The sequence below is a fragment of the Bos taurus genome, chromosome 8, assembly GCF_002263795.3.
Source record: "Bos taurus isolate L1 Dominette 01449 registration number 42190680 breed Hereford chromosome 8, ARS-UCD2.0, whole genome shotgun sequence".
In the NCBI taxonomy this organism is placed as follows: Eukaryota; Metazoa; Chordata; class Mammalia; order Artiodactyla; family Bovidae; genus Bos; species Bos taurus.
In genome coordinates this window covers 61406676-61426376 of record NC_037335.1, presented here as the reverse complement: position 1 = coordinate 61426376, position 19701 = coordinate 61406676, and the positions used below count along the sequence as shown (strand labels likewise).

At 36.1% G+C, this 19701-nt stretch overlaps 1 protein-coding gene across 4 annotated transcripts in view; it reads right to left on the bottom strand.

Annotated features, from left to right (window-relative positions):
- Positions 1 to 19701, bottom strand: part of ZCCHC7 (zinc finger CCHC-type containing 7) — a 279596-nt gene that overhangs the window by 62657 nt on the left and 197238 nt on the right.

Sequence of the window (19701 nt, the reverse complement as noted above, 5' to 3'; positions counted from 1 at the left end):
CATAATGGACATGAGTTTGGGTGGATTCCGGGAGTTGGTGATGGACAGGGAGGCCTGGTGTGCTGTGGTTCGTGGGGTCGCAGAGAGTCAGACACGACTGAGCGACTGAACTGAACCAGGAGTAAGTGTCTAGAGATGTATTTTAAAATAAAATACTTTTACTAAGAAAACCAAGAGGCTGCTTTACAAAAAGATCAATCCATAGAAGGGCAGAGATGCTGTGCTGATGATTATTTCCTTTACAAAATTCAGAGGCTGCATCCATATATTGAGAGTGGAGAATACATTAAATAGCCGCAGCTTCTAGTCCTTCATCATCACCATCCATACTATTATTCTTTCATTCAAAGGATTCATCTAAGGAGCATGCTCTGCTGTAACTTTCAAAGCTGCCCTTTGTATCTCAACATCCTTCATCATTAAAACTCAAAATGACCATTAAAAATCACTAATTACAAAACTGACTTAATACTGTCCTTAAAAAAATGAACTCCTAAACCATGGAAATGCAAAATAGCAACTGTTAATCAGCCCCAAACCCCAATAAATTTACACATGAAGAGAGAATATTGGAAAAAGGAAGGTTTATGAGAGAGATCAGCTGCATTTAGATTGTTTTAACAAAGCTGTGGAATTCAACAATATCTAGGTTATATACTAAGTCCTCTTCAACAAGCTACAGAATATTCTTACTGTAGAAAAGTTGTCAACAAGTATACAAAATAGGCTTAAGTTACAAATGAAATCAGACTTCTTGGTGGTAAATGAAGTAAAGACATCACCAAGAACATACAAGTCAACTCTTGGCCCTACTCATGGTTCAGTTTTGATTCTATCCTGGTAATGACAGCTGACTCTTATTCCTATCCTGTTTGCTTCTTAACCTCAAATACAAACCTTATGGAAGGTTCTTCTAAGGGCAACTCATTAGGACTTCCACAGGCAGCCATTCTCCACTTCATTAAATTTTTGGTACAGATTTTGTCAGAAACCTGGGTTCCAGTCTTGACCCTATCTCTTATTTGTTATGTGCCAAAGGCTGCAGCCATGAAATTAAAAGACGCTTACTCCTTGGAAGGAAAGTTATGACCAACCTAGACAGCATATTCAAAAGCAGAGACATTACTTTGCCAACAAAGGTCTGTCTAGTCAAGGCTATGGTTTTTCCAGTGGCCATGTATGGATGTGAGAGTTGGACTGTGAAGAAGGCTGAGCGCCGAAGAATTGATGCTTTTGAACTGTGGTGTTGGAGAAGACTCTTGAGAGTCCCTTGGACTGCGAGAAGATCCAACCAGTCCATTCTAAAGGAGATCAGTCCTGGGTGTTCTTTGGAAGGAATGATGCTAAAGCTGAAACTCCAGTACTTTGGCCACCTGATACTAAGAGTTGACTGACAGAAAAATACTGATGCTGGGAGGGATTGGGGGCAGGAGGGAAAGGGGACAACACAGGATGAGATGGCTGGATGGCATCACCGACTCAATGGACATGAGAGTGAGTGAACTCCAGAAGTTGGTGATGGACAGGGAGGCCTGGCGTGCTGCGATTCAAGGGGTCGCAAAGAGCTGGACATGACTGAGCGACTGAACTGAACTGAAAGGGCAGGTTATTTATCCTCTCTGGGTCTGTTTAATAATGAATTGGATTAAGTGGTATCAATGGTACCTTCATGGAGTTTCTGTGATTCTATCAACTTTTCATTCATTACTGGAGTCAAATACACTATTACTTAAGTCTACATAACCTAAATCCTCCAGACTTTTACAACCAGCTCAGTGTCTTGCCTTAAAGACAATGTCCCACAGGGCCGAGGAGCACCCATCTTCTCTGTGTGTCCTGCCACCACCACAGAATATAAAATGGGATTGCCCTAAAGTGTAAAATTAGGACTGTCCTAAAGATGCCTAATTTCGACTCTTACCTACCTGTTAGCCTTGTCTTGCTAAGATCCGGGACTATGATTCTTTTCAGACTTTAGAATTATAATCAAAGCAATAGCTAGTAACTCTGTCTTTGCATTAAATGAGCTCAGTTTAACAAACATGTATTGAAAGGTTACAATAAGCAAGGTGCTGTGAAAGTGAAGTAGCTCAGTCGTGTCTGACTCTTTGCAACCCCGTGGACTGTAGCCTACCAGGCTCGTCCCTCCATGGGATTCTCCAATCAAGAATACTGGAGTGGGTTGCCATTTCCTTCTCCAGGGGATCTTCCGACAGAGGGATCAAACCCGGGTCTCCAGCACTGCAGGAAGACACTTTAACTTCTGAGGCACCAGGGAAGCCCTTCCACCAGGGAAGGTGCTATAGGGTAAACAAAAATGAGTAAGAGCTTGTAACCTAGTTATTAGCTGAGTGCTGAAGAATTGATGCTTTTGAACTGTGGTGTTGGAGAAGACTCTTGAGAGTCCCTTGGACTACAAGGAGATCCAACCAGTCCATCCTAAAGGAAATCAGTCCTGAATATTCACTGGAAGGACTGATGCTGAAACTGCAATACTTTGGCCACCTGATGTGAACTGACTCATTGGAAAAGACCCTGATGATGGAAAAGATTGAAGGCGGGAGGAGAAGGGGACAGAGGATGAGATGATTGGATGGCATTACCAACTCAGTGGACATGAGTTTGAGCAAGCTCTGGGAGTTGGTGATGGACAGGGAAGCCTGGTGTGCTGCAGTTCATGGGGTCGCAAAGAGTCGGACACAACTGAGTAACTGAACTGACCTGATTTACAATGCTCTGTTGATTTCTGCTGCACAGCAAAGTGAATAATCACTTATATGTTTGTGTATATTTATCTCCTCTCTTTTTTAGATCCTTTTCCTATATAGATTACAGAGTACTGAGTAGAGTTTCCCGTGGTATACAGTAAGTCGTTATCTATTTTATATAGTGTCTGTGTATCTCAATCCCAATCTCCCAAATTATCCCTCCCTCCACTGTCCCCCTTGGTAACCATAAATTTGTTTTCTACAGCTGTGACTCCTTCTGTTTTGTATGTATGTTCATTTGTACCATTTTTAAAGATTTCACAAGTGATATCCTATGATATTTATTTGTCTTTGATTTGCTTCACTTAGTATGATAATCTCTAGGTCCATCCATGTCACTGCAAATGGCATTATTTCATTTTTATGGTTGAGTAATATTCCATTGTATGTATGTACCATATCTTCTTTACCCATTCATTTGTCAATGGACATTTCACTTGCTTTCATGTCTTGACTATTGTAAACAGTGTTCCAATGAACATTTGAGGTGCAGGTAATCTTTCAAATTGTTTTTTCCTGGATGCATGCCCAGCAGTAGGATTGCTGGATCATATGGTAGTTCTATGTTTATTTTTTATTAATTATCTCCATCATGTTCTCTGTAGTGGTTGTACCAGTTTTGAAACTGTCAGTCTTTTAAATTTTAACCTTAGAATGGGTGTGAAGTAGTACTCATTATGACTTTAATGGTCATTACACTGATGAATACTGTGAATAAAAACAGTTTTGTTGCCTCTTTTCTGACCTGTATGCCTTTTGCTTCTTTTTTTTTTAACCTCACTGTATTATACAGGATCTCCATTATGATACTCAGCATCAGTGGTGACAGGAAACAAATCTCTGCTTTGTTCCCAACTATAGGCAAAAATATATTTTTTCATAATCAAGCATTGTTTTGCTGTAGATCTTTCATAACAGGTGTAAGAAATTCCTTTCTAGTCCTAGTTTCCTGGGTTTTTAATATGAATGTGTGCTGAAATCTCAGTACCTTATCTGCATCAACTGAGATAGCCCATGGCTTTTCCTCTTTTTCTCTTAATACGGTAAACTACAGTGATTTCATTTTCAAATATGAAACCAATCTTGTATTCTGGGATTAACTCCACTTGGTTAGGATGTATTATTCTTTAAAATGTACTGCAGAATTCAATTTGCTATTATTTTATTAAGAATTTTTACATCTGTGTTTGTGAAGGATATTGATTTATACTTTTCTTTAAATGTCTGGTTTTGACATTGGTATAAAACTAGCCTCACAAGAGTTCGGAAGTGTTGGGAAGAGTTGGTATTATTTTTTCCTTAAATATCTGATAGAATTTGCCACTGAAGCCATCTAGATTGGAGTTTTCCTTGTTTGTGAGTCAAGAATTTTACTTGCAGAAGGTTTTAAAAGAGTAATTCTACTTTTCTTTCTTTTTTTTTTTTTCCAGTATATATGGAGCCATTAACATTTTCAGTTTCTTCTTGGGCCAGTTTTGATAATTTGTGACTTTCAAAAAATGTGTCAATTACTTCTAAATTGCTGAAATTATTGGCTTTAAGTTGTCCATAAGTCTCTTGCTCTTTTCCTTTGAATAATCTAATTTGTACTTATGCCCATCCAGTAAATTTTTAATCTCAAATATGTATTTCAGTTCTAGAAGTTCCATTTCTTTTTCATACCTTTCATTTCTCTTATTACATTTCTCTCTTCCTTTAAATTTCAGAGTACATTTTTAACAGCTGTTTTAAAGTCTCTGCTGCTAGTTTCATATTCTCTGTCACTTCTAGGTGTGTATCACTTGACTGATTTTTCTCCTGGTTATGAGTGACATTTTCCTGCTTTCTTAATGCCTAGTAATTCCACCCCCCCACTCCCCCGCCCACCATGGATGCTACTAAGGTACACTGTTGAGTGTCTTGATTTTGTTTTCTTACTTTAAAAAGTGTAAGACTCTGTTCTGACAAGCAGTTAAGCAACCTCCAGATCAGGTGATCCTTTTGAGACTTTTAAAGCTTTGCTAGGGTGGTCCAGAGTAGCCTTTACTTAGGGTTAGAGTTTGAGTAAGCTCTGGGAGTTGGTGATGGACATGGAAGTCTGGCGTGCTGAAGTCCATGGAGTCGCAGAGTCGGACATGACTGAGCGACTGAACTGAACTGAACTGAAACCCTACTACTAAGATATATCTTCTGGGATCTCTATTGAATGTGTCAGTGTTCAATACTGTCCAATCTGGCAAGTAAGAACTCAGGTAAGTTCTGGGAATTGTTTGGTAAGTTCTAGGAATTCTAGTCTCCAGTACTCTACTCCACAAATTACAGCTTCTTTAGTCTCTCTGAACTCTGATTTCTGTCTTCTCTTCTTAATGAGACGGCCACTATGCCTGGATTCCCTTTCTTAGTATCACAATGCAAGTTGACTGTAGGCGTATCTCATTCATTTCCACATTCTCAAGAATCATGATCCTGTACTGCCTGTTGTTCAATATCTGAAAATGCGTTAATTTATCTGTAGTTAAGTCAAACCACTAAAATTTTTCATTTCATTTTTTTGTTTCAAACTATTATATATTTCAGCTCTGTAATTTTTCTTTGCTTCATTTTTATATCTTCTATTTCTCTTATATGCCTCTTTCCCTTTAAACCTCCACATATTTATAATGTCTGTTTTAAAGTCCTTGTCTGCTAATTTCATCATCTCTTATCAGGAGGGCAAGTCTGGTGTAAGTTAACAAAATACTGCTGGAAGCAAACATCTCAAGTAGGATTTTAACAAGTGATGAAGGACACGAGTAAAAAGGAAAGGCACAAGCAACATAATGAAAGAGGTAAAAGGATACAGCAAACAATACAGTCTGAATAGAACAAAGTGCAGTGAAGTCTCTCAGTTGTGTCCAACTCTGCGACCCCATAGACTGTAGCCCACTAGGCTCCTCCGCCCATGGAATTTTCCAGGCAAGACTACTAGAAAATGGCAAAGTGGGTTGCCATTTCCTTCTCCGGGGATCTTCCCAACCAATGGATCAAACCCGGGTCTCCCGCATTGCAGGCAGACACTTTACCATCTGAGTCACCTGGGAAACCTGGAACAAAGGGTGCGATAATTCCTTTACTAAGAATTTTCACCTTTTTATACATACAAATATTGAGCATTAAAACATTATTACTTACAGGAAGCTTTTCATTTCACCTTTAACACATATGAGGACTTATGAATGTTAAATCTAGTTTTCCAACTAAGAAATTTCCTATGTCCTGTCTTCATTAGTTTAACTTTAAAAGTCTCGACTTCCTACTGTGTGGAGCGCTCCAAGAAACAGTACAACAGGTCTCTTTCTGCCAGAGTAGTACTCTTGAAAGCAGAGATAGTCCAACAGCATTACAGGGTGCTTTTGTATTTCCTGTCTTCTGAAATAACCTTCAAAACAAAAAGGCAAACCCCAAAGAAAAGTGAACCCATAACCTTACACATTTTACACATTTTCTATTTCTGGACTATTCTGCTATCTTTATTCTTCCCTCCCTCCTTTCTCTCCTTCCTTCTCTCTTTTTCTCTCATGCATAAAGATAAACATCCTTCCTATTTATATGGGGATGGTGATTCACTGTCTGTAAATTGTTTTAAATACATATTGTACCTTCAGAACAATCCTGTAAGTATGGTCACATAAATATTCATTTTTAAAATGTGTGCGTGCTACAAAAAACAGCAATTGCTGCTTTTGTGATATGTAGTGCTAATGCAGCTATTTTTACCCATAAGACTATACTCAAGTTTTCAAAGGAACTAAGGAAGAGTTTGGGCTAAATTTCTGAGGAGTAAAGCCAATTCATGCTTCACTTCAATTATACCTAGCCTGCCTAAATTCTGATGGGTGGGAATAGGTGAAGATCATTTCTGTGCTGAGGCAGCAGTCACAATTATAGAGCTGGTTCTCTCTCTCTTTTTTGTTTTTTTTACAGAAGTTAAGATTTGTTAAAGTAGGAGTTAGTAAAACGTTTTTCCAAAGATCACCAAAGACTACTTAAGACTTCAGCTCAGCATATCCAGTTGGTTATTTTAGCGCAGGAGCCAGGCACTAAGAAAAATCTTTCCTTGAGTCTTATACCCTATAGTCCCTTCTTATATGGAGGCCCATATGGTGCCTTACATAAAAAATTCTAGAAATCCTAATTTCTAACGTCTAAAATTTTAAGTCTCATTACATTTCAGTGAAAAGGTATATGTTTATGATTTTCTCTGCAAATAGTGGACCTGAATTTAATATTCAGCAAAGAAGATATAAAAACTGACTCTGCCACTACTAATTATTTAAAAATGTAAAATGCAACTTTCCTCAAAGTGTAAAATGTTTTCATTTAATGTAGTGTCAAGTTAATTCTGAACATATATTCACTGAAAATTTCTCATGTAAAAGACAATGCAGGAGACAGAAAGACATGGTGCTTGCCTTCAAGGATCTTATCATGTATCTCTGGGCTAAAGAATCCAAAAAGCATTACTGTGTTCAGTAAATAACCACAATCATCTCATTTTTAAAAATACAGGATGATTTAAGTAACATCAAGTCTTTAAAAAGATTGAAGTGGAAGTCACTCAGTCGTGTCTGACTCTTTGCCGACCCCGACCCCAAGAACTGTAGCCTTCCAGGTTCCCCTGTCCATGGAATTCTTCACGCTGGAGTGGGTTGCCATTCCCTTCTCCAGGAGATCTTTCTGACCTAGGGATCGAACCTGAGGCTCCTGCATTAGCAGGCAGATTCATTACCATCTGAACCACCAGGGAAGCTTCCAAATAGACTGAAAGTCCTCTATATTTGGGATATGTGTTATTTAACAAGAAATACTCAATTCCACCAATTATCAATTAATTACCTTATGTTGACTGCATGATCAAAATAGTCTTCATACAATACTAAGTATTTAAGTTCTCTAGCAACTGTTTTTTTCTCCATATATCTGTGAGTCTACAGACAGGCTCACAGATGGGGGCTGGGAAAAAAGAAACCATGGTTGCTATATATCTGTAATCCCTAAGGAACCAAGACTTTGGGCCTTCTCAACACCTTTTCTCCCTTGAAGTACACAGCCCAAACTATGACTCATATAACATGGCATTATTCAACTGGATATGCTGAACTGAAATCTTCTATAATCTTTGGTGATCTCTGGAAAAACATTTTATTAACTCCTACTTTAACAAATCTTACACACTGAAATGTTTAAAATAAACAAACAAACAACAAAACATAAAGAAGATAAAACTGAGGTTAAGTAATCTGGTAGTTATAGCACAAAAGACAAATCAACAACATTACATTTCTAATGTATTGGCCACACTCCCTTTTTACATACCTAATATTTTAAACTAAAAGGTCTTACTTTTTGTAATTTAACACTCCCAGTGCTTTCCCTTCTCTGTATTTTTGGTCATTTTATTCCCTTGATCTTCAACACCATCTCACTCTTTGCCTAGTTTTCCACCTAACCCAGCCCAATTTCCATGACTATAAATTCTTTTTTCCTGCAGGGCTGCTTTCCTTCCAGAGGCTGGGGAAAATCCACTTCCTGGCCTTCACCAGCTTCTACAGGCTGTCTGCAACTTCAAAGCCAGCACAATCTCTCTCTCTCTTTTTTCCTTTCTTACTTTCTTGTGGGATCTAATTTCCCCAACCAAGGGTCGAACTTGGGCCCTTGGCAGTAAGAGCTGAGTCCTGACTCCTGGATTGCCAGGGAACTCCTATGATTATAACCTCTGAATATGACATCTCAGTTCTTTATTCAGTACTTTTCTCATTTGACCTCTGTGAGCAGTTAATTTTTTGGCTTAAAGCACAACCTACTTTCCTAGTTCTTCTTCCCCTTGACAGCTTCTTTTTCCCTCACTGGCCACGTAGTATATTACATTCTTTGTCCCAGGTTATGTCACACATGCCCACTGAGAGAACCACCAAATTTGTATTTTTAGATCGAATCTTTTCTTGAGCTCCTGATCTATGGGATATTTGGATTAGACTTCATATAGGCAACTCAAAATCATAATCACTAAAAATAAATTCTCTACCTTTTCCCCATTCCTTGAGTTTCTCTCTTAAAAACAAATAACCCTACTTTTCCTCCTTGTAAGTTCTCAATAACTTATTTTCCAAATCAAAACCTCAGCTCTTCTCTCTCACCTTTCAAATAGTCGTTCACCAAATCTATTGTAATAACTTCAGTGCCATTAGGTTGATCCAGAGACACTTAATTTCTCACCTAGAATTTCTATCCCTAGTACTACAACCCATTCTGCCTTCCCTTCTTACCAGATTAATGTTTCTTTTTTTAGGGAGTCCCCCCCAACCCCCACCCCACCCTGAAACATTAGTTTCAGAAATATAATAACTTGATATCTATATATACTGTGAATGAAATAATGTTTCTAAAACATAAATGTGAAAACATTATGCCCTGAATGATTCCTCAATGCTTGCAGAATCAATGTAAAACTCCTCTGTGTGCCACACAGTGCCTTCTAAGTTCTGGTCCTCATCTATTTCTCTGGCTTCACCTTCTCGACTTCTGTGCTCCATCTATGCCTAGTAATTTCCCTAAAGTGTCTTCGTGTCCTCTGCACCACCTTCTCGACTTCTGTGCTCCATCTATGCCTAGTAATTTCCCTAAAGTGTCTTCGTGTCCTCTGCAACTTTGCTTATGCATGTATTCCTTGAAACACAAGCCAACTCCAATCTCAACCACTTGGAACTGGGCGACTTGGTCTTCAAGTCTCGAATCACGTGTTACCTCATCCACTGATGTTTCCCTGATAACCCCTCAAAAGCAGAAATGATCACTTTCAAATTTGTAACATCCTGGATTTAACCTTAGCATTCTACCTTTTTATCTTCCACACATCAAAGCATGATTGTGTATTTATCACAGGTACTCATCTTTACGGAATGAATTACCTAAATAACATTTCTTCTTTTGAATTCATTCTGTAGAATTATTTTCTCTCTCTCTTATAGTCTAAAGCAGGTTATTTGTATCTCTTAAGCTACTGAGAACATTTTGCATTAAAAATTATTTTATTTCCCTCACTAAGTCATAAGTTGTATTTATCTATCCAGTTATCAGCACAACATCTTGCATACCTTGAATTACATTAGGAAAAAATTTAAAAGAAAAAGGAAACATTCATATGTACACTTATGTCAGTAAATACTGTTCTGGAGTACATAAGCCAATAGATAATTATATAGATTCTCACTGTATACACATAAAAGCTCAATAGGATAAATGATCAATGACTAGGGAAAAAACCTGGAATTTCTGTAGCAAGCAACTCTAGAAACTACAAAAGAAATTTTAAAAAATCACTTATCAAATAAAATTACTTGGCAAACACAGGATCCAAATGTAATATAAGATAATTGGACATTTACTGATAATCTTGCCTGTACCTACCCAGTATTCATGGATTAAAGATCACAGAGATAAAGCTGCAAGATATTTATGTTATATCCTTTCTTGAGTCTAACTCCACTATGCCAGATTTCCCCCTGGGATCTTCTCACTTTTAATAAGCAACTGAACCAGCCACAAATGAAGTTACTATTCCCAACTTCATCAGTAGCATCTGTTATTTCAACGGAAACTTTTGAAATACACACAATGCCACATGCAAATCCCCTGAGGGCTGAGCCACTTTATTCACAAGCATTCTTCTCAAACTGCTCTTTATTTCTGTCTTAGTTTTCTCTTATTTATACTTTTCCATTTAACACTGGTCACAAAACCATTTCATCATTAAATTTTTGCATTGTATAACTGGCAATCGTTTAAATAAAACAAATTTTAGTAGAAGAATTTGCAAGTTAGGCATCAAATTGTTCATCTTATTTTAAATTATATTAAATTTACCAGAAATTTTATATTTTTAAGTGTGTGTCAGTGATAAATGGGGATTTAGCTTTTCTTTTTTTAGAGGTAGAGGAGGAAGAAGAAAGAGGAAATAAATACAGGTGCTTATGAGCACAGAGCTCTTGCAAAGCATATCAGTCATATAAAGTCATATAAAGGCTTTTGCGTAACCCCAAAGATACAGACAGACAGACAGACAGACACAGAGTTCTCTCTCACTCCATTCTTGCCACTCCCAAGGATTTAGAAAATAAACCACCTGTTTAAGAAATATTTGTTTAGAAACAAAAGACGCCTCAAATTACACTAATAAGAACAGAAAAGGAAAAACTATTAACAGAAACAGTAAACACAGTCGGAGTATGCAAGTTGTTTTCGTTCTTAAGTATCTACTATGGTGCCTATTCCTAACTTTCACCTTTCCTGTCCAAAAGGCAAAATATACAATACGGACACTTGAAACATTTGTAAAATGACAAGTACACAACATTCAAATTTAATGAAGGGGAAGATGTTATAGGTTTCTAGAGAAGATTTAAAGGCTATATAAATTTGGTATTAACCTGCTGGTAAAAAATTTTAATACCAATCTGGAAGCTATATTCTTTCAACCATCCTTCTATTTAACACTTCTTTGTCTACTTCCCAAATCCTTTTTCCTTACTTATCATTAACTTTGTATGTGAGTGTATGTATGGTTTTCAATGTCTGATTCTCTCTTCACTTTCTCCTTGGTGAAGTAAGTCACTTCAAAACAATTCATTTTTATTATTTTGGGGGCTGATATATTCTTCAAATCTCTCTCCAGACCTTAAGACCAAATATGTCCAGGCTTATATTTATAATTGTTTATAAGATATATCACATTTATATTACAGTCACTGCAAATAAAACATATCCAAAGCAAAACTCCTTTTTACAACCCCACTTGAAACTGGCTCAAAATGCCTCCCTGCTGTTGTTAATGACTTAAAATGTAGGTTTATTTTCATCTTAAGCCAATGTTTCATCTCATTATTCAATCAGGCCAGGTCTTAAATTCTACAGCATATTCCTTTACAATGTCTTTCTAAGCCAATATTCCAGTTTCCTTCCAGTTATCACCATATGTTTACTACCTCAGATCTAGGATTGTTGTCCCCGGGCCTTCAACTTCAGGTGATACATACCAGCTAAGTTTTCTCTTTAAATACGTAATTTCCCATTTTACGGCTAATTTTTATTAAGAAATACATGCACATGGTTGTAAAAACTCCAATAATACTAAAAAAGTGTAAAAGAAAAGAACAGCAGTTCTCTCCTGTGCTGAGAGGAAAGTGCTGAGCCCATCCCTGTGCTAAGCCCACTCCTCAGAGGCAAACAGTTTTCGTTCTATTTCTTTTGATATTTACCTATATACTTCTAAATAATGTTCATCTTGATATTTATGGGTTTATCTATTTCATGCATTAATATCTAAATTCCTAATAAAGTAAAAGAGGATTCAGCTTTCTAATAACAATCTATCTGAATTTCTTTTTCCTCCATCTCCCCTCTCAGGTCAATATTCAGTTTATGGCTATATAGTAGTACACTGGGCTTCCCTGGTGGCTCAGTGGTAGAGAATCCACCTGCCAGTGCAGGAAATGTGGGTTCAATCCCTGGGTTGGGAAGATCCCGTGGAGAAGGAAATGGCAACCCACTCCAGTATACTTGCTTGGGAAATCCCATGGACAGAGGAGCCTGGCAGACCACAGTGAGAAAAGAGTTGGACATGACTTAGAGATTAAACACCACCACCGCCACCACTACCACCAGTGATATGTTGTTTCTCCTCTTATACACTTCTTTAATTTTCCTGTTTAATATCAGCCTAGTTGTTTCATTTACATAGTCTGAAAAGTCTACTTACTGCCATGCAGCCACTAGCACCTCTTTTCTCTATTAGGCTAATATTAAGCTATCTCCAGTATTAGGGCAGTTAGTTATCTTCAGTATCTCCAGTATTATGGGCTTCCCTGGTGGCTTAGAGTGTCACTAGTGGTAAAAAACCAGTCTGCTAATACAGGAGACATAAGAGACACAGGTTCGATCCCTGGATTGGGAAGATTCCATGGAAGAGGGTATGGCAACCCACTCCAATATTCTTGCCTGGAGAATTCCATGGACAGAGGAGCCTGGCAGGCTATAGCCCACAGAGTTGCAAAGAGTCAGACACAATTGAAGCAACTTAGCACGCACGCACAAAAACAATAGTCATTAACATTAATCATCTGGGTCCAACAGACCCTTTAATAATTGAAGTCATTTCACAAATAAAAAGTAATAATGAAAAACAATATGACCAGAAATCTTAAGAAGAATTTACACATGGCAAATCTAAATTATTATTTTATATATCCCTATTTTTGAAGTTAAATATACCTGAAATGTATAACATCCTGGAATACAACTAACTGCTAGTCAGTTGTCATGTTTGAACGTGGAGCACAACCATTTTGTAAATAATTAACACATTTCAAATATGTCTCTTCTTTGCTCCATAATTACAAAATATTTTTACTTTTTGATTTATAAACACCAATTAGAATGACAAATCCAGTTAATTTTTTTCACTTCCATATTATCTATTTCCTTCCAATCACCCCTGCATACACATATGCCTTCAACATCTGTCCATTTGAAACAAACCATATCAAGTGAATTTTGGTATACAAGTATCATAAAATGTGAAATAATACCGCCACACATCCCCTTATCAAAGCTGGATGGTACAGATTCTTGTCATAAAATACTGTGTAGCAAAGAACTTCCTGTTGTTTGAATGACTAGATGAGAATACTCTATTTCCTTTCTGCAATTAAAAGGTCAAGTTCATCACATTATTAAAATCTAGATACTACAACTTGTCTCTTGGCATTCATGTTCTGATTCACCTAATAACTGTGAAATGTCTTTCTCTGTTAATTTTCTTTTATTTGCCAGTTTGGGCAGAAAATGTAAAATTCTGGATTTTTTAAACTTTGTTCAGTGAAAGCTAAAAAAAAAAAAAAAAGTAACTTCAGACTTCTTTTATACATTCATGAAAGATAATGCAGTACTCTGGGCATCAAAATAAGGAAACTGAAGGATGATCAAACAGTGAAGATTTATTTCACTATTACATAATCATTTTAGGCAATTCCCGCATTCTGCTATTTTTAATTAGTTTAACTTTTTTTTAATGCATAGTTGGAATAATTGATGAGGAAATAGTAAAATACTTTAAGATACGGCAAAAATAAGATCACTAGGATTCTATGATGTATCTTAGATTTACAAAAAGAACCAATGGACCCATTTAGTAATTCTGGGATAGAATGAGTTTTAGTCTATTAAGAAAAGTAAATTTTTTCTCTGTTCTCTGGACGGTCTCTAAGAAAGAATAAAAGTCATGAAATATACATTCTTAGAAATAGTTAAAAATGCTCACAAAAGAAACAAACTAAAACCAGGTCTAATGACTCTGATGGTATACTGAGGGTTAAACTAAACATTACTCTCAACTCTTACAATACTAAACATTATGCATTCAATAAATACTGAATTACTGCCATATTGAGGCACCATTCTGGTCCTTGAGCTAAATAAACAAAATAGAGATTGCTGCCCCCATAAAACTTAAATTCTAGTGTCTCTCTAGGGTAGAGAGACAATAAACAACAAACGTAACAAATAAGTAAATGATGTATGTTAGTAATAAAGGTTTTTGAAAACAGAAAAAGTAGAGCTTGGTAATGGGAATTGGTAGTGTTGGATATAGATTATAATTTTACATAAGGTGGACAGAATAGACCTCATTGATATTTAAGCAAAAACTTAAAGAAAGGAGACCAGGGAATTAGCCATGCAATTCTGGGATATCCCAGGCAGTAGGAACAGACAAAGCACTCCTTAAAGCAAGTATATTCTTGGTTGTGGTTGATGAACAGCAGGGAGGCCAGTGTGGTTAGAGCAGTAAAGCAGGGGGAGGTGAGGTCAAAGAAGTACAGGGTTGCCAGTTTATGAAGGGCCTTGCAGGCTTTATAAAGATACTTGCTTTTATTCTAAGTGACATGGGAAGTCAATGGAGGATTTTGAGCAGAGGAATGATATGATTTGACTGACAATTTAAAGAATCATTCTGTTTAGATTAAAAAGTGAAGGCAAGTAAAGAAGTAGGGAGACCAATTAGGTGGCGATTGCAATAATTCAGTCAAGTAATGATGATACCTCTGACCAGGATGGCAGCATAAGATGTGCTGAGAAATGAAGGAATTCTGAACATATTCTGAAGGTAGAGTCAATGAGATTTCCTAATGAACTGGATGCAAATCTAAGAAAAGACCAGAGTCAAGGACGACTCCTACTCCAAGCAACTAAAAGGGTACAGTTGATGCAACTAAAACCTGTAGATGAAGATGCTTACAGGGAAAGATGAATTTCATTTTGAACAGATTGGATTTTTGATACTTATTAAACATCCAAATGTTTGATAGACCTGAACTGGAAATATAAACTTGTTGATTATGGCATGGAGACAGGACTGGGTGACTGCACCAAGGGAAAGAGTACAGGAAAAAAATAAAAAAGGAGCAAGGATTTAGACGCAGTCATCAGTGAGGTGGGAGGAAACCTGTTAGGAGGAAGAGTAAATGCCCTGTAAGCTAGCTAAAGAAAATGTATCCGAGAAGAGGTGCTGTCCATTATGGGGAATGCCACGATAGAACAAGGTAAGATAAAGGTTGAGAGCTGACTCTTGTAATTATTAGCAAATTACTGTTCATCTTGATAAGAGAAGTTTGAATGAAGCAAACTTCTCTACTGAACTGAAGAGAAGTGGAGGAGAGCGACTTGAGGCAGAAAACAGAGACAACTGTTTGAGCAGTCTGACTATAAAATACTCATCTAAAACATGATAACTTATTACTTTAAAACTTTTACCATCTAATGACACCAGGTGACTCAGTATGTGGGGGAGAATTTGGGTATCACATGGAAGACAAGCCCCGTAACCTACCCATGTTTTGATTTAGCTTCAGAAAGATTACTGACAGAATGTCTTTAAATCCAAAACACAAATATTCACCAATGGACCTACAATAACTGCTACTCAAAACTGAGATGGCTGGAGAACAGCAAGAAGTTACGGAGATATTATTATGTATATATTATTACAAAAGACTTTGAATTCAAAAGAAAACAAAATTTAAAAACCCATTTTAGTTGTTAATACTTTTATTCCCCATTTTTTTCAGGATAGATAATACTTAAAAACAAATGTACATCTTGAGTTTTGAGGAAATGCTAATCTGCATTATCTCCAACAAAGAAAACACACACAATACATAAAGAATGTTCCTTTCCAAATTCCACTAACAGACCCTTCCAGAGAAAGAAAATCCAGATCCTTTTTAAAAAACACAGAAAAGCTCAGTGCTCTGTGATGACCTGGAGGGGTGGAATAGTGGTGTGGGAAGGAGGCTCAAGAGGGAGAGGAATGTATGTATACATATAGCTGATTCATGACATTGTACAATAGAAACTAACACAACATTGTAAAGAAATTATATTCCAATTAAAAATATAGAACATAAGAACAGCTAATACATAAAGAGCTTATTCTATGCTACGTACTGTATTAAGCATTTTTACACATTTTTTTCTAATTTAACCCTCACAACAATCTTACAGAGGCAGCTATTATTATTTTCATGACACAGATGAAAAAAGGTGAGCTTTATGTGAGTTTTTAAATAATTTGTCTAGTGCCACAAAACTTGTAAGTGGTAGACCAGAGGCTTACTTCTAAATCATACTTTTAACCAACACGCTCTTATCATCCCCTAAATTATTTTTATGATGAGTCTCTGGTTTATTTGGTAATAAAATTGTTACCAAAATCCCCACAATATTATCATTTTATCATGTAGCACATAGCAATCAATGTGAAAACAACTTTCACTCTTCCACTTTTTAATATAACACTGTATTCTTAGAGGAATAATGGTATTATCTGAAGAACAATGCTGGTCCTTTATGAAATTTGATAAAAATAATGTCCCAACTTTCCAGTTGTGGTCTATAAGGGGGCAGGAACCATTTTCTTATCACAGTACCACTTGCACCTCTATAGCCCTAATGGGGTCTGGCACATAGTAGAACGTCATAAATATTGTTTAATGAATAAAATTGGAAAAACCAAGTGATCCCTAAAAAAAGATGTCATCTGTTTTATTGATCTTTAAAAATTAACTGAGATCTATCCATGGCATTGGTTAGCTCTTCTATTAACACGTAAGCATCAACTAATGAGTATCTGATTGATTCATAGCTTGCTCAACTAGCTATGAATGATTTTGATTTTTAAAAAATTACTGCCTAAAAGAACAATGTTGTCTTTTATAGGCCAAATGGAATATCTGAACAGATCCTCCCCCAGAATCTGCTCTAAACTTATAATGCCACAATCTACTTGCAGTAGGATAGATACTGAAAAATAAAGAGAGGAAGAAGAGAAGACAAGGAAGAGAAAACAGTGAGAGAAGAAAAAGAAAATAACAAAAGAAAAAGGGAAAGAAAGAAATCATTCTTTCCCCAGATTTACTGAGGTATAATTGACAAAAAAGAAATGATCTTTTAAAATACCTATCTTAGAATAAAAGAGAAGCAGTTTATTTTGCATGTAAATATCAGATATGAATTGAAACCTAGGTTCTTCCAAAACATACTGAATAATTTTGTATTAATCATTTTAATTCTCAACTTCATTTTCTCATTTGTGAGCATGAACCTAGCCCCTGAATGACCTTTTAAAATAAATTCTTACTTTTTTATCTTAGGAACCAACTCAAATGGTACCTGCTTGTCCAAAGTCCTTGTCAGAAACCAATCCCTCTGGATTATTTTCTCTATGAATTCTAGTGTTTTACAAAATCTCCATAAATTCCCATCCACACTAGACAGATGGATATACTTAAGAAAGTTTTGATAATAAAATCTTCTTTAAAACTAAATCCTAAACTTGTAAATAGAAGTATGAATTAGCAACATATGTGAAATATTTGTTAGAAATGTACACAGTTCATGCCCCCTGGGAATACACACTACTCTCCACCTCAGAAAGACCATGACTATTTATATATAATCTCTATGCAGTACGCACTATTGAGGCCTACTAGGCAGGGTTAAAGTGGGATTTTCAACAAGGCTCACAAGTCCTGAGGTTAAATACACATGAATTAAGGATGTTTAATCCAACTTAAGATACCATCTTTTCATATTTAAAGCAGCTTCCCTTAAACAGGAAAAATACAAAATACATGAGCTGCCTCTGACAGCAAAGCTCCTGCAGAGGTAATGTAAAGGTCCAGTTTTTTTTAAACCATTTAAATATATACTGTGTTTACTTTCATTTCCAAAACATATATGTCCTGTTAAAACCAAAATACTTTAATGAAGTAAAAAAGCTATATATATTAAAAAAAAGAAATTTAGCAGATTTCAAAACTTAACAAACATCATTGCTTAAATATAATTACGACTAGCTTCATAAAATGAGAAGAAGGCATAGGTTTTTTGGAGTATGTGTATAAACACACACAAATCTGTATACATACAGAGAAAACAGTTAAACAGTTTCTACCTGTTTTCGTGTACTCCCTTTCAGATATTGTTCCCCTAGAGTCTTGGCCTCTGTTGCTTTCTAACTTGAATTCACAAAACTCAATGGCTCGTGGTTTTCAAAGCTTAGGGTTACGTTTGCAGAACAAAGTCGCTTTCTCTCTCTCTGTTTTTTTTTGGTGAGTACAAGTATGGGGACCACAGGAACAGTTAAATTCATGGCATGGCTGGTCTACCACACAGTCGGGGGAATTTTTTAAATAGAGCCTGTCACTCTCTTGGCCCATCAATGGGATTTCCTTCTCAAACTGCTGATTCGTTCAGGTACACAACAGAGGAAATTTCAGTTAACCTTTGTTTCACCCCAGGGAAAAATCTGTCTGAAAGTATAAAATGAATAGATTAAAAAAAAAAATAAGCAGCTCAGCCACAGGGCCATTCTCCTAGTGTTCACTGCAGCTTAAGTTAAACAGTAAAAAGGGACAGCGGAATGTTTCATTCCCAATGGAAAATCTGAGCACAATATAGGACTTGGAGATCAGTAGGTCACAATTTGTTTTGATGACTAAACCAAACCAACTGTCCTTTTTCTGTTTAATAAACTTGAAAAATTCCCCTTCTGATAATTTTATGAATCAGTTATTTTTTCATATCACCATTACCCTACAATTTGAGTGAGGTGCCTATAACAAAGTTTGCATCCTCAATTTTCTTAAAACAACAAAAAAGTAACTCAAGAATAAAGTAGTATAATGGGGAGAAGGGGAAAGTAGGGATAGAATAAATCAGCTTCTTATTAAATTCTGTTATTTGTTTTAAAATAAAAGTTCAAGTGGGTAAGGGCAAAAAAAGGAGACCATTTTTCCATTATAAAGTTCTCTGTTTTCAAACAATGAGAGTATTTGGAAAAGCTACAGTAAGATTTAGATGTGAAATCTTGTGGTGAGGAATAAAAACAAAGAAAACAACATAAAATTTGTTTCCTCTGAAATTAAGATAATTTAGAATTTATATATATAGACATATAAAATGATAAAAATACTTTTAAAAAATATAAATTTTAGGATAGGGAGGATATACACTGGCTACCTAGTCTTCATTTCTCGCAAATGATTTCTGAACCTCATGGAACAGAAAAAGCATTGTTCTATCAATACTTTTTATACATATTATCATGCATAATTCCTATACATTAGCCATGAACAGCACAGCTATTAAAAACAATATCAGGATACATTTTGCCTCTGGGACTAACGTCACGACTCAAGGCCTTCTTGCTTAAATTTTCTTACCATCTTTTTTTGAAAACATTTTGGGGGTGATAAAATACAATGTAATATTTACCATCTTAACCATTTCTAAGTGTACATTAGACATCAAGTACATATTATTGTGCAACCATCACCACTACCCATTTCCAGAACTTTTTTAA